This window comes from Patagioenas fasciata, chromosome 1, assembly GCF_037038585.1.
Source record: "Patagioenas fasciata isolate bPatFas1 chromosome 1, bPatFas1.hap1, whole genome shotgun sequence".
Taxonomy (NCBI): domain Eukaryota; kingdom Metazoa; phylum Chordata; class Aves; order Columbiformes; family Columbidae; genus Patagioenas; species Patagioenas fasciata.
Genome location: NC_092520.1, coordinates 180,657,243 through 180,671,519, shown reverse-complemented (window position 1 = coordinate 180,671,519; position 14,277 = coordinate 180,657,243).

Genomic DNA, 14,277 nt, shown 5'->3' with positions numbered 1-14,277 from the left:
CTCTCCTAGTTGATACATTTAAAAAATGCATGGGTAAAGTCAACATTTGACATCCTAAAACTGTTTAATCTAAAGATCACAATAACCGAAGTCATGGGAAAGTGGAGAAGGCTGCTGAATACTAATTGAATGAAAAACTTTGATTAAAATTGCTTTAAAATAATCATCTCACAGAATGCTTGTAGCCATCTTTATTTCTCCAACATCTTATGAGATCCATAAAGGGCAACCTTTGTTTAATAGCAACATCTGACATTTACTGCTGTGCCTCAGATTGACAGTGTCCCTTTCAATTTATGAAGTCGTAAGTGCATGGCATCTCTTTTTGGGAGAACAACGTGTGGTAACTGGGTGTGTTTTTCAAATATCAAAACAATATTTAAAGGTACACCAAAGTAGCTGCACAGTGACTGGCACGGGGCATTTTCATGTAGTAAAAGGACTTTTTGGTATAATAGATCTGAGTTTGACAAGAATAAAGTACAGTCGGCAAAATAAATCCGAATGATAAAAAAAGAAAAGTAATTGAAGATTTTCATAAAGGCAAAAAAACAGTTGCTGTATTGATTCTACTAGTGACGACTGGAGTCAGTTGTATCAGAAACATGGAACTCTGAATGGTCCCTCAGTCAGATCTTGACTTGGGTTTTCATCTCAGAGTTGTTTCAAAATAATATTTGATCTAGTGTTTCAATACACTGTGTCTTACATTAAATTATTAAGGAATGGCAATGTTGAATGAATAGTAGCACCTGTTGAACTTCCAGCAGTACCTAGACTACGTGCATTAAAGCTAGCACAGACATGTCAGCAAGGCTGCTATCTTTGCCTTGATCCTGCCACGGATGTCACACAGGACAGGTGTTAGGCAGATGTAAATGTAAATGTGATCACAGCAGGCCCCAGCCTGCACATCTTTCTAAGTGGTCTGACACACAGCGGTGCAGCAGACCTTGTTCTGCACAGCTTTTGTCTTCAGCCACCCCTGCTGTTACAGGCATGGAAGAGGCTCCCAGTAACAATACCCTTCTCAGCCACTTTATGCTGAATTATGTTAATAAGTGTATTTATTTTTACAAAATAGGGATAATTTTATATTGCCTCTTTCACAGCACCATCTCTTTCACAGCCCATGCTTTAGTTAACTGTGCAGATTTAAGCTTACTTACTTGATGTAATTGTACTAGGAATGTGAAGTGTGAAGCATTCTAGCTTAGCGTTTTTGTCCTTTCAGATCTTGTAATGACCTCTTGAGGATGAAATTACTGTGAATAAACACTCATTTATTTTTTCCCTTAGGTTTGTTTTTCCAGAACTCAGAAAGAAACTGAAATTAAAATGAAACTTTTTTGTTTAGCAACTATTTCAAATACTACAGTGTCTAATCCCAAAACAACCTTTGAGTGATACTCATCAGCCTCAACATGATCAGGACTGCTATGGAAACATTGCCTTTAGATAACCATGACTTGCTGTGAGCAGACAGAGCACAAAGTGTTGCCCATGCAAACCTGATAGACATCATCACTGTTTTGTCTAGTGTGTTTCTTTAAGAAATCCATAAAGGTGAATATAGCATGAAGTGGCTCTCAGAGTTTGGAGATGACTGTATGCAGAAACTGCAAAATTCACACTGCATAGACAGGCACAGAAACACAGTAGAGCTGTGTTCTGGCTTCACTTCAATGTATGCTTCACATCAAGTAGCTGTATATATTTTTAATTAATGTTTTATTGCAATTTAGATGCCTTAAATCAATCATAAAGATGTCAACAGACAGAATGTTATATTTTAACCAGAAGTAAATTTGAGAATCTGACTTCACCTTACTGGCTAACTCCTCAAATAGTGATTCCAGAACAGAAACTATAACAATAAATATACAGTATGTTTCTATTATCTTCACTCTATAGGAGTTAAAGAACTCAGAATATGCCCTTACCGTACTTATCACTTCTACATATCATTAATATGATTGTACTCAATATAGCTCTTTTTATTCTTATTTTTCAAAACTCCCTATAACTATTTTCTTGCATATTTGTGCAATTATTATCACATATAAGCAATGCCTTATCTAGCTATTTCTAAACCAATTTAGGTGTATCTGTATGTATGTATGTGTATGCCTCTATGTAGTCACACTGGTTACAGTTACAATATCCTCCATGCATAGGGACAGACCACATGATCAGACCTACACTGTTTGATCTTTGCTTTTCCTTGTTGTTAATATCGCATATCATCAGTTCAGTTCAGTCCCATGCCTCCTTATACATCATCATGCCCTTAAGTAACCAATCTTTTGAATGAGAACAAACGTATTTCTTGGAAATCTCTTCCAAAGGTCTTCATTACTTCTGCCTGCTGCTGTCAGTCTTTTTCAACCTCACTTAGTTGTATGGTCTTGGAATAGTAATTACTTTCTAAAATAGCTTTATATTTTTGGTGTATGTTAATATGGCACTCATTACTGCAAGTGTATCCACTGTTCGTATTAGATTTGAAAATTGATAACATCTCAAACTAAAAAGGGCTGCTGTCAAGCTTTGGTAGGGTTCACGCTGTGTTTACACCATTGTTGCCCCCAATGCCTTAAAAGTGTGTGAACCATAGGTTTTATTTGCTTGTCTGTTTGTCAGGTTTTCTTTTTTTTGTTTTCCTTCTCCCATCCTGACATGAGTGGGAAAAAGGCTGAGACCAATATGTACTGTAACAGGCAGCGATCTCAAGATGCTAATCCTACACTGTGTGAATGCAACATTATAAATAATGAAAATGGATGAAAACAAACAAACAAACAAACAAACAAACAAGAGATATTAATTTTTTATTTAATGGCTTGATTAGTATTTAGCTTTTCAGTTAGAATTTCCAAGAAAACTGATAGCATGGAAACACAACAAAACCCAGCTAACTGGAGCATACACACCACAGTCCCAGGCAGTTTGGATGCTGGGTTCCAGACATGATATTTTAGGGAAAGAAATATCTCTGTCGTTATAGAGTGTTTCCTACTCTTCTTCCCTGAAAAGGTCAGTAATGACAGGTCGGCTTCCAATTGCATAGTCTGTTTCCCTCCTTGCCCTTTTCAGAGGCAGAATCCATGCAAAACTTCTAAAATACCATGTAAGCTTGAAGAAAGGGTTAGAATAGTTTTGGAAGAAAGTGCTGGTTATCGAAGTCTTTCAAGTGAAACATCATTATGAGACAAAGGCTATTACAAAAATCTTTTGAGTGGAGAAGTTTACTCTCTCTTTCTAATCCTCAGTGGACTTTCCTTTTAGAAGTGTGTAAACCACCACAGAACCAGTCAGACAAGAAAGTTTTATTTCAGTCTTTCCTTTTATTTTTGGTTATATCTAATTATGTTGTATAAGCAGGTGTTTTTAAAACTAATTTTAAATGAATGTTGACGATGTGAGGGGAAGCAAGAAAACCTGAACAGGAAGGAAATTACGTATCAGCATATGGTTTAACTATTATATAAACAGTGTTAATGATAGAGTAGAATAGAAAGCTTTTACTTCAAGAATGTGAAAATGTGCACAGGTTAAGCTTGCTGTACAAACCCCTTTTTGTTTGATACATTTCTTCTAAGTTATTCATTAGTAGTCAAGCCGAAAAAAAAAAAAAAAACAATGGATGAAGATGAAAAAGGAAAGGAATCAAGATTTAATTTAAGGTCACTTGTAAACACAGAGAACCCAAGCCATATTAATAGGCACATCACGTGGCTTGTAAAAGCTAATATTCTTGTTTTTTCTTTTTTTTTTTTTTTTTGCTCCACTGCACAGGAAAAGAACAAGCATCCTCTATTCCTTATTTAATTTCTGTCCTTGTTGTTAATTACAAATTATAGGGATTTGGTTTGGGTTTGGATGATTGGTTAGTTTGGGGTTTTTTTGAGTTTTGGTTTTGATTTGGGTTTTTTGGTTGGTTGGTTGGTTGGTTTTGGTTGGTTTTGATTGATTGTTTTTGGGGGGAAGTATTACCTATTTTAAAAGAGATAAAATGATTCAAATCAACTGCAGTGGAGAATGTCACCCCCTCCTTCATTATGTCACCTATTACGACAAAGGCAGCCAGCTCTTAGCATCCCAAACAAGACTCCATTTGTCATATCAACTTCATTTTTTTCATGAACTGGAGGGTACACATTAGCCTAACAACATACAGATGAACTTTATAAAAATATAATTAAAGATGAGCCAGCAAAAAAAAATCAAATTTAACTGGCAATGGTGTTCAGAGCAACATGATCAGTGCACCAAGAGAGCATGTAAACTGTTTTCAACATGCATGTGAGACAGGTGAGTTTAAAGACACTCCCAAAGGTGAGACAAGAATGAAGAAGGCATTAATAAAAAGCTCCAAAGCATTTTAAAGCTTCTTATTCCCAAAAGGAAAAGAAAGGAAAGGACAACATTAAGACAGGTAGATCTAACAAAAAACTTTTTTAGTTCCTCATCCTCAGTTACAGTCTGAAGAGGGAGAGAAACATGAACCATGAATTAGCAAGCTTTTATAAGAGCAACATTTGCCAAATGCTGCCAAAGTCTTCCTATTTTCACCACTAACAGCATTGATTTTTCTGTCAGACAGGTCTATAACTTGTGAAAATCTTCAACTGTTTTCATCTCTTTGAATTTGCTGTGCCTAGATACTGTGCTTCTGGTCCATAATAGCCTGCAATAATGGTTGATGTTTAGTTCATGTCTATACAGTCAAACGTTTTGCTCCAGCTGTAATCACCTGGATTTTCAGACAGTCTTCACTAATATGATACCTTTCTCACACAGAAACATATGTACTTCCCTCCCTCTGGGCTACGCAACATGGAGGTGTCACCCTGTATATTCACCACTGATGCTGTTACTCCAACACTATAATCTCAGTTCCTCTGATATCCTCCCTCTTTATATCAAACTGAAGTTTCATTTCTTTCTTAGATCCTCTTGCAATACCTCATACAACTTCCCATTCATTCACTTTTCCTCTTATTAGTTGTGTTTTAACAAGTAGCTATCATTTTTCAAAGCAAGTTTCATGGAACTGCTAAATATTTTATGCTGAGTCCATGAGGGTGATCCTGGCTGAGGATCAGCTGAGACTTAAAACCACTTGTTTCTTCCAAAAAGCAGAGATTTTCAATATGCAATGTAGACATTAGACATCTTAGCTTGCTTTGTTGACAAGTCTTTACATCTCAAAAGGACTGAAATCTTTAGGTACACAGGATGTGTATCTGCTACATATATATTTTATCCACCTAATATTTACCTTATCTGTCTTATATTTGATATGTACATTTGTTTCCTACATCATCACCTTTTTGTAGTACATACATAATCTATAACCTTAATTATTTATCTCCAAAAATATATACCCATCGCTACCCGATTTGTTTCTCATCTTGAAATAAAAGTCAACCGTCTTTTAAAAAATTGTTCTCTATATATGACTCTGTAGAAATTTTTTGGTGACTCATAGCATACAAATCAGAAAAATTATTACTAATTTTTCTTCATCACTGCCTTTGTTTCCCTACAAGTATCCAAACAATGCTTCAGTTTTCATATCCTTTGTCCTCTAAACTTTTTACCTTACTTCTCTGGTTCAGTTTTTTAGTTTTCAGGATCATCTGGGAAAAATGTTTTCAGTGTTGGTTTTACAGAATGTATAATGTCCCACCTTTATTCTGCTTAACTGCTACCAATAAAGCCATGCCTACTTGATGCTGTTAACACAGAAACTGGGTCTACAGCCTTTGCAACATACCTGTTGGACTACGAATCATGGCCTAAGCTCTGATGTGCAGTCTATTTTAATTATAATTGCCCATCTTTGTGAGTGTTCCCTGTGCCACAGGAAATGTCTCCTTCATTTTGCTGATCAAGATTTTATAGTTACCTAACAGCTCTTTAGCTCTACTAGGCCAAGTCCCTCACTTTTTGGTCAAGGATTAAATTCCCAAATATATTCAACTGATGCAAGGATAAATCCTGAAGGGTTTTTATTGAATTGTTTAATGCCAAAATGAGTTATGTCATACTGTCTCCAACGGTACATGGAGTGACACGTCATTCCATAACCTGGCATAACCCCTGGATTTGAATGAAGAATTTACATTTTCTTGCTTCTTTCTTATTAAACTAGTGAGCATTGTGGGTAGATATGAAACTTTAAAAATTTTCAAAATAAAAAAATCCTATGAAAATTTAAGTGCACTGTTAAGTGTAAATTTATGGTCAGGCTAGTATCACATATCCCACTACTCTGCAGTTCTCAAAAGGCAGTCAGAAGTCTGAAACTGATTCATTCAACATATCTGTGTATTTTTTTGTGTGCTTAATGTCATTTCAGGGCACAATATTTACTTTCCTGATATCGAATGGAACAGGTCCTATGACATCAATGGTCCACACTTCATAGTGTACACTGGCCCTGCCCAAGTGTTTCAGGCTGAACACCACAAAATCGAGGCTCTTAACTATCAGTTGTTTTCTCTGAAAGGTGGCCTTAGTTGCACGCAGAGCAAGCAGAGCAAGAACAATATTAAATTATACACTAGTACTGCTCCACACATCCACAGCCTGACTTGAAATATAGAATATAGCTTGTACAGCATTTTTATGCCAATTAGGGGTTTGTTAAAGGTACAAGGGTGACTGCAGGACAGAGGCAAGGTTTGAACCAGATTTTTTTTTGCCTGTCAAGCTGTGTTAAACATTTTGTCAGATTGATAAAAGGATGGCTTTTATTAGTTTTAAGATAGAGTTTGCTGTTGTAAGATAGAGTTTACAGTGCAAGGTTTTATAAAGAGGACCCAGTTGCTCTTTGCAGTCTGAGTTTTTCCTGATAATGCCCTGTCACTCAGGCCAACTGCCACCCACAGGCAGTGCATAAGGTTCAGCAACCACAGTCTGAGACCAGTGCATGGATCTCTCCATATTGCAGGTCAAAGCAGAAACAATTAAATAGAATGGACTCGAATAGCAAAGGTTGCATTGCTGAGGAAACCCAAAGATACTCTGAGGACCTGGAAAGGATCTATTACCATGGAAAAAGGGAGCATAAGAAACTGGAAGTACATTTCCAATGGAGTAGTAACTCTTAAAATGAGCTCTTTGGACCACACCATGTGTTTGGACTTTCTCTGTGACTAGGTATTATGTTTCTCACAAAACCGAACAGTTCTATAAAACCCTTGACAAACCTAATAGCAACATGAAAGAACTGAAGATAATGGCAAGGATAGAAGCTAGATATACAGCACCGAAAATATCCCCCCAAAATTATTTAGCAGGTCTGTCAGATACTGTGATCTACTACCAGAGTGCACATTACAAGTAATCACTTTAATTTTCTTGTGAGTCAGTGAATCTCAGGCTTCTGACCAATCAGACTAACCCTCATGAGGCACAGAAACTGAAGAAGAGCTATACAATTTATAATTGACAACATCTTTAAAATGTGAAGCTGACAAGGCAATGAAATACCTTACCACTGGAAGGTAAGATCCTAAAAATGAGACTAACTTATGCTGTCCTACAGCTATACACTGTATGGAAAAATGTTAAAATTAACACGTTAATGTATTTTAAAAGCTTCTCTAATAGTATAATCTGAACTCCTGGATAACAGAAGCCATATAATTTCATTTTACTCTAGAATTACAGTTCTCTGGTCTGTTCTCAGCTCCATAATATGAGACCTTAGTAGAATGCATTTATTGATAAGGCATCCCTTGGTGAGTCTGAGATGCCTACTTTAATTGACATCTATTTCTTCTTACTGACAATAAGACTAGACTAAAAATTTGAAGTCATAACTTCCAGGTGTCTGTATTCAGATGAATAACTCAGTGGCATTCATTTATTTTTGCTGATGTTTGGAGTGGGTCTAGATACCTGGAGTATCCAAGAGTGGGACTCACATCAGTGGTGTATGTAACCTGACCATGCCCAAGAAGAGCTTGGTTCCTCAGTGAGTGACCCCAGAGGTCAAATCCAGGACCATACACTGCATTTCAGAAGAAAAAAGAATTGTCAGACTGTTTGAGTTCCTTATCATATGGATATTCAAAAGCGTGCTACGTTAGACAAACCTTGCAACTCTTTGAAAGAGCATGTCTGTCTGTCATTTTAGTGGAAAGAAAATACAAGGCAACTTCCATTTATTTCCATGTGGTGGTTGTTTTTCATTATTTAACATATTTTACTTTGTGGATCTTGATAGCCTGAATATAAATAAGTGGTAAAAATCACCAGATGGATACAGAGTCTTTCCATACAATAGTTTATTATATACATTTATAACCTTCCATTTATCTCTTCTAAGGAAACAATGCATACTACCTCAGATTATACTTATTACTATTCTATAAATTTCTAAAATTTTATATATAATTCTTTGTATAACCTTATATACTGTTATATTTAATAGAAAAATAGTTTATGATACACTTCAATAGCTTCTCTGCACAGAGCTATCTTCATTTATTGTGGTATTGGTGTCTATATAATAGTCCTCCACGTGTCATTTATTGAACTTTATGACAGGTCATGAGTTAAGGGGACATGGGGATTAATGACAATAGTGGGGGAAAGTAGACAGTGACAAATTCACCTTACATAGATTTCTTAATCATGGTTAAATATTCAGTGCCTCTGCCAGTTTCTCCATATCATCTGCCCTATACAGCTCCATAATTCACCCACATGCAACTGCAGAATAGTCAAATTGTAACTATTTTTTGTTTTTTCTTCAGCATTGATGGTATTTCATGTCAGATGAAAAAGTCTTCTGAGAAATGATGTTGCAACTGTTTGGATAGCAAAAAACAGTCCTCCTTGAATTAAAACCTAGATCATTTAGTTTCCTTTCTTGATGCTGCAGCCTCAGATATGTTTAGTGTGGACACAAGTTATCTGTTAGTGGTGGCTACACTGTGCTGATGGCAGCACACGAGGACTCACAGTCACTTGGGTGATAAAAAGTCAATGTGATGCCCCTAAAGACAACAGCAGTGCTGCCGCTGCACTCTGCTCTCCTTTCTTCAGTGAAAAAAAGCTACACTCCATAGGTAGGTAGGGTATTGATGCAGGCTGCTCTGCATCTGTCAGCATTTCCTTCTCATTTCATACTGGAACTAGTTTAGAAAGAAAATAACAAGACATAAGGCAAGATAGCTCATTTTTACTAGTCTATGCTATGTCATATTTTCTTTTCAGTTTATTGGTAAATAAAAGATTAACCCTTAGACTCCGGGGTAGCTCAGAAAAACTATATAGGGTATAAGGAATGGGCTATTCCAAAAAGTAGCTTAGTAATTAAACATCATCTACTCCTTAAATCCCATCTCAATAAATAAATTTGATGTGGTTTTATAGTGATTGGGAACAAATAGATATCATAATGGAAATGTCTGATCACTTGCTTTCTGAGATGAGTATTTACCCACCCCACCTCCCTCCAAAAAAGAAGTCTTCTGACATATTTTACTAAAACACGGTGGCATGCTGAAAGGAAATGTTCTTTAATTGATACAATAAATAGAACACTGGCTTCATGGTGCAATGCAATCAAAGTTTGTGTGAAATTCTCATTATACTTTGACAACTCCTTTTATTTCCAATGAAATTATTTGCTATTAGAAACATTAAGCAGAGGCTTAGGACATTTTATAATGGCTATCAGACCTTGTCAGACAATTTTATGTTACAGGGTAAAAGAGGGTGTAAAAGCTTCCAGGCACATCTAGCATTATGGAAAGTCAGGTGAAAAATCAGAGATTTTGCAATAGACAAACAATTAAAATTTGTCATTTTTCTATGTACACTGCCACATATTCATTGTGTACAGCATTCTCTTGTTTTCCCTTCTGTTTCAAAAACTAATTTGGATTAACATGACTGCCTCTTTCCCCATTCCTATCAGCCATGGAAACACTGAAGGAAACCCATGTGAGAGTCAGAAAGGCAAACTTACTAAGCGACCCTTAATCCTCAGATCTGGATTTATTTTAAAATCACAGTACCAATACAAAAACAAAGTTGATGTCTAAACCTCTTCTGCATTCCAGGTCCTCTATATTTGTGATGCATGGAGAAAAGGAGGCCTTCAGGAAATATTGGCTCAGGTTCCATCCTGCATCCCCCGCAAGGAGAAGCAGAATGTCCCAGGGGTATCTGAGAAGCAGGAAACACAGACTCATCCCCCACTCACAGGCAAAATACCGAGACTCCTCAGTGAGTAGGATGCTGTTCTGGCTCCTCACCTTCACCTGACACTCTGATGGACAATTTTCCCCTTTCTTTGCCAGAAGCTGCAAAAGGAACCAACTTTTCCCATGGAAAGGGAAGGAACCTGTGCCCTGCATGGGGATGTGGGTCTGCCAGTCTGAGTTCCTGAGCTCTGAGGACAGCCAGGGAGGGAGAGGTTCACTCTGAAGCGAGCCAACTTTCCCATGTCCTGATACCAACTGCAATGGCCACATCCCAGAAACTGTCTTCATTTTGTTTAAGGTTTCTTGAACCAGTAACAAATAAATATGTATGTTATTGTCTTCCCAGAGTTCATAAGCTAAGTGTAATCAAAGATGCAAAGGTAAACTGTTACAAAACTGTTGATCTTCAAGCACTTCCTCTGGGCAACACTGCAAGCATTACTCAAAACTGACTCTCTCTTGCTTTCTTTCTCTCTTCACTTCTTTCTCTCTTTTCTCTTCCTCCCTCCCTGCCTTCCCACCTCCCTCCCTCCCTACCTCCCACACTCTTTCTTTCTCCTCCCCTTCCTCATTCTGTCTGTCCCTCCATGTCAACCGTCAAATAAAGAGATTGCATTCAAAAAATCATGAATCTAACACTGAGGTAGAAGAAAAAAATCAAGATACCATAACTTTCTCTTTCCCTTTTACCTCTATGTATTATAATTTATTTTTTCATCACAGGATCTGTTAATATGCGGTTGGTTTACATATGATTTTACAAAAAGTATAGTAAAAGATAGATGTATTAAATACAAATGTCAATTTTTCTGTATTCTAATTTGTGGTAGATAAAATAAAACAGTACAAATTATTCCTGGCACAATTCCAATTGGATGGACAAGGAACATTTTTCAAAATGAGGACAATCAGCCATTGGAATAATCTCACCAGGGAAGCGGTGGATTCCCCAACATGGGATACTTTGAAGATTTGTCTGGACACAGTGCTGGGCCATCTTGTTTAGACTGTGCTTTTGGACCATATCATCTTTTAGATCCCTTCCAACATGGTATTCTATGATTTTATGATTCTTTTACATGTTGAGCATGGAGAAATTCTGATCCCACTTGAGATGTTTGTAATTGACATCATGATTTCATCAAGAGTGTACAATGTTTTGAGTCATCATTTAATAAAATTAGGTATGAAATTCAGATGAGGACTGGCTTCAGAACTGTGGATTGTATGGATTTTGTTAATTAAAGCTATATTATAATACTATTTATACTCAGCTCAACCCTAGGATACATACATAGGCAGAACTGGAACAAACGTGTAAGGGAAATACAATTGGACAGTGAAAAAAAAAACAAAACATAGATTACAGGAAACTTCAGTTCTCACAGGAGACAAGAAAATGATAACCTGAGGAAAGACTGCAGTTTACTCTGGAAGATGTATAGTACGCCAGTTTATCACTGTAAATCAAGGGAGACTAGAGGGTGTTTTTGTGTAAAAATAACTATTTGCTATTGTAACTTGAAAAAGAACAGGGATATGAGTGAAACTATTGATTTATGTTCTGTAGCTTTCACACTACTAAACAGATGTTGTGGTTTTTTTTTTTCCTGAAGAAAATATTAATCTAGTTTTTAAAAACATGGAAAATGAAGGAGTGTGCTCCTTTGAGTCACCTTCACAGGTAGATACTTATTCCCAAACTCCCATTTTACTCAGCTGACTAAATGGCAGAGTTTCTTCAGCTTAGGGTACCTTACAAGGTACTTAAGGAACCTGGCATGTGGAAAAGCACATGTAGATGAACTGCACAGAGATCAAGAGTAGCAGAGTGGAGAAGACATATCATAATTTCAGTGAATTCATTAATGTTCTCTCAAAAAGTTAGTGTGACCTTTGGTAGACTTGTGATACTAAGTAGGAGGCACTGCACTTATAACATCGCAGAAAAATGATGATAAAACCCAGTGGCTGTGGAGCTGCCAGAATGTGTTAGAAGTGAAGAAATCTTTTTTCATACATAACAGACTTCACTCTCAAGCTTATGATATGTTGAATAATCAGAAATTAAGGGATTTCCAGAACAGTAACAAAGCATTATCATTTCAAGACTGTGCCAGTACTCAGGTTCACAAAAAATCAGAGTCCCAGTTTCATTTATACTCTCCTTCCCATTTCTAAATCTCAAGGATACAGAGAAATAGTTGTAAATATGAACTGTATATCTAATTTGTTGTCTTGTCTTAAGAGCCTGAAACCCCCAAAGACTGACAGACTACCTATTCATCATAGCTCCTAAAGTCTGTGCAACCCAATGAAGAATGTGTCTACAACACAGGAGATCACATATGCCAGGCTGTCTTAATTTGGCTTTGCTAGTTTTGCACAAACATAAAGCATATTTTCATCTGACACTTTTTAGACATTAGCTCAAGAGGTAGAAGTCTCTAGCAGGGTACGAAGTATATGAACAAGTTAGCAAAATAAATACATATTTAATATCAACAGAAAGGTTTCATTGAAGTCAAAAGGCTATGAAGAAATTTAGCACACACTTCAACACTTTTGCTTAAACAGGGCAGAAAGAAAGCTTCCACCATGAACATAAGAGGACTAAGCCCCTGAGATGTTTAGATTTCTCAACTAACACATTTGGAGCTGTACGAAATCTAAGAAGTAACAAGCTCATTTAACTTCCCCTTTGAAACAAGAAAAATATATAACTTACAATTTGCATGGTGAAATTTCTTGTCTCTGCATTCATGCAAAATTTACAAGCAGTAATGAGTGACCAGTGATTGCACCAGTAATTTTTTGTTCTATTTCTGTTCAAATAAAAATAAACCATGTGCTATGCTCTTTGTGAAAACATAAGATATGAAGAAATTATATTTGTTAGATAATCTTAAGCAGGCTTATTTTAAAACTGCATAACTTTCTGTGCCCATCGCAGATACACTTAGCACAGGCTGTTAATATGAGGTGTAGCATTTTAATAATGCAAATAGCTGCATATTCTGGTTGATTATGAAAGAGTGTCTGACCTCAGAAAATAATTAAAATAATAACTTTCAAATATCAAGATAAAGCAGCCATCAGTGTCTCATTGCTCTTTAATTAGGGCTTGGGTTAGTTAATATTCGCTCGCTTGCTGTATTGATTTGTATGCAAGCCGTAAAATAAAATCACTTAATTTAATGCATTAATGTAGTTGTATCGCAATGGGTGGCAAACAGATTGTGGAGATTAAATAACATGTTTTATGCAGTGAGGCTTAGTTTAATTTGTTTGACAGCTGAGTTTTTGTACTTGTAATTGCAGATATTGCAAGTGGAGCTAAACAATGGTGTGCTGCCGTCCATGTATATGAGATCTAAAACTGATGTGCAATTTCAAGGCCTGCAGACTTTGAAAGTCATCCCGTTGGCCTTTTATTTTCACTTCATAACTAAGATTACATTTGGGTAGAGTAACTAAGACTGAATGCTACAGAAACAAATCACATGTGCTTCCTTGAATGGGTTCCTCTGTTTCTTTTGGACAATTTGTATTAATAGGGATTGGCACCTAAGTATAACCCTCCATGATCTAGTCCTAATAACAACTTTACAACTGATCTTATTCTCATTAAAGTAAGTAATAAATAAAGTTTTATGAATTGAACTATGGAGAAAGTCACTATTGGGAGAGTATTCCTTAGAGAACTATTTTTCATTTATTTCAGTTTTGTTAGAAATTAATCTGAGACTACAGGCAAACAATTGCTGAAGACTGAGCTTCCAGTAGGGTATATGAGAGATGTGGTGTGCTGCACTGTGATTCTCACATCAGCAAGAGCTTAATTTAATAACATCAGAAGTTAGTGAGTTACTCTATAAGGAAACCCAAATACAAATTTACGTATATACAGTATGTTTGCTGTGGATCCTGGAAAAACAAAAAAAGAGACAGTAGTAAGCTGACGTGACAATGGGGACACAGAAAGGAAAACAGACTTGCAGCCTTGCACAGAAAGATGCAGGAAGCATCTTTCTCCAGGAAGCAG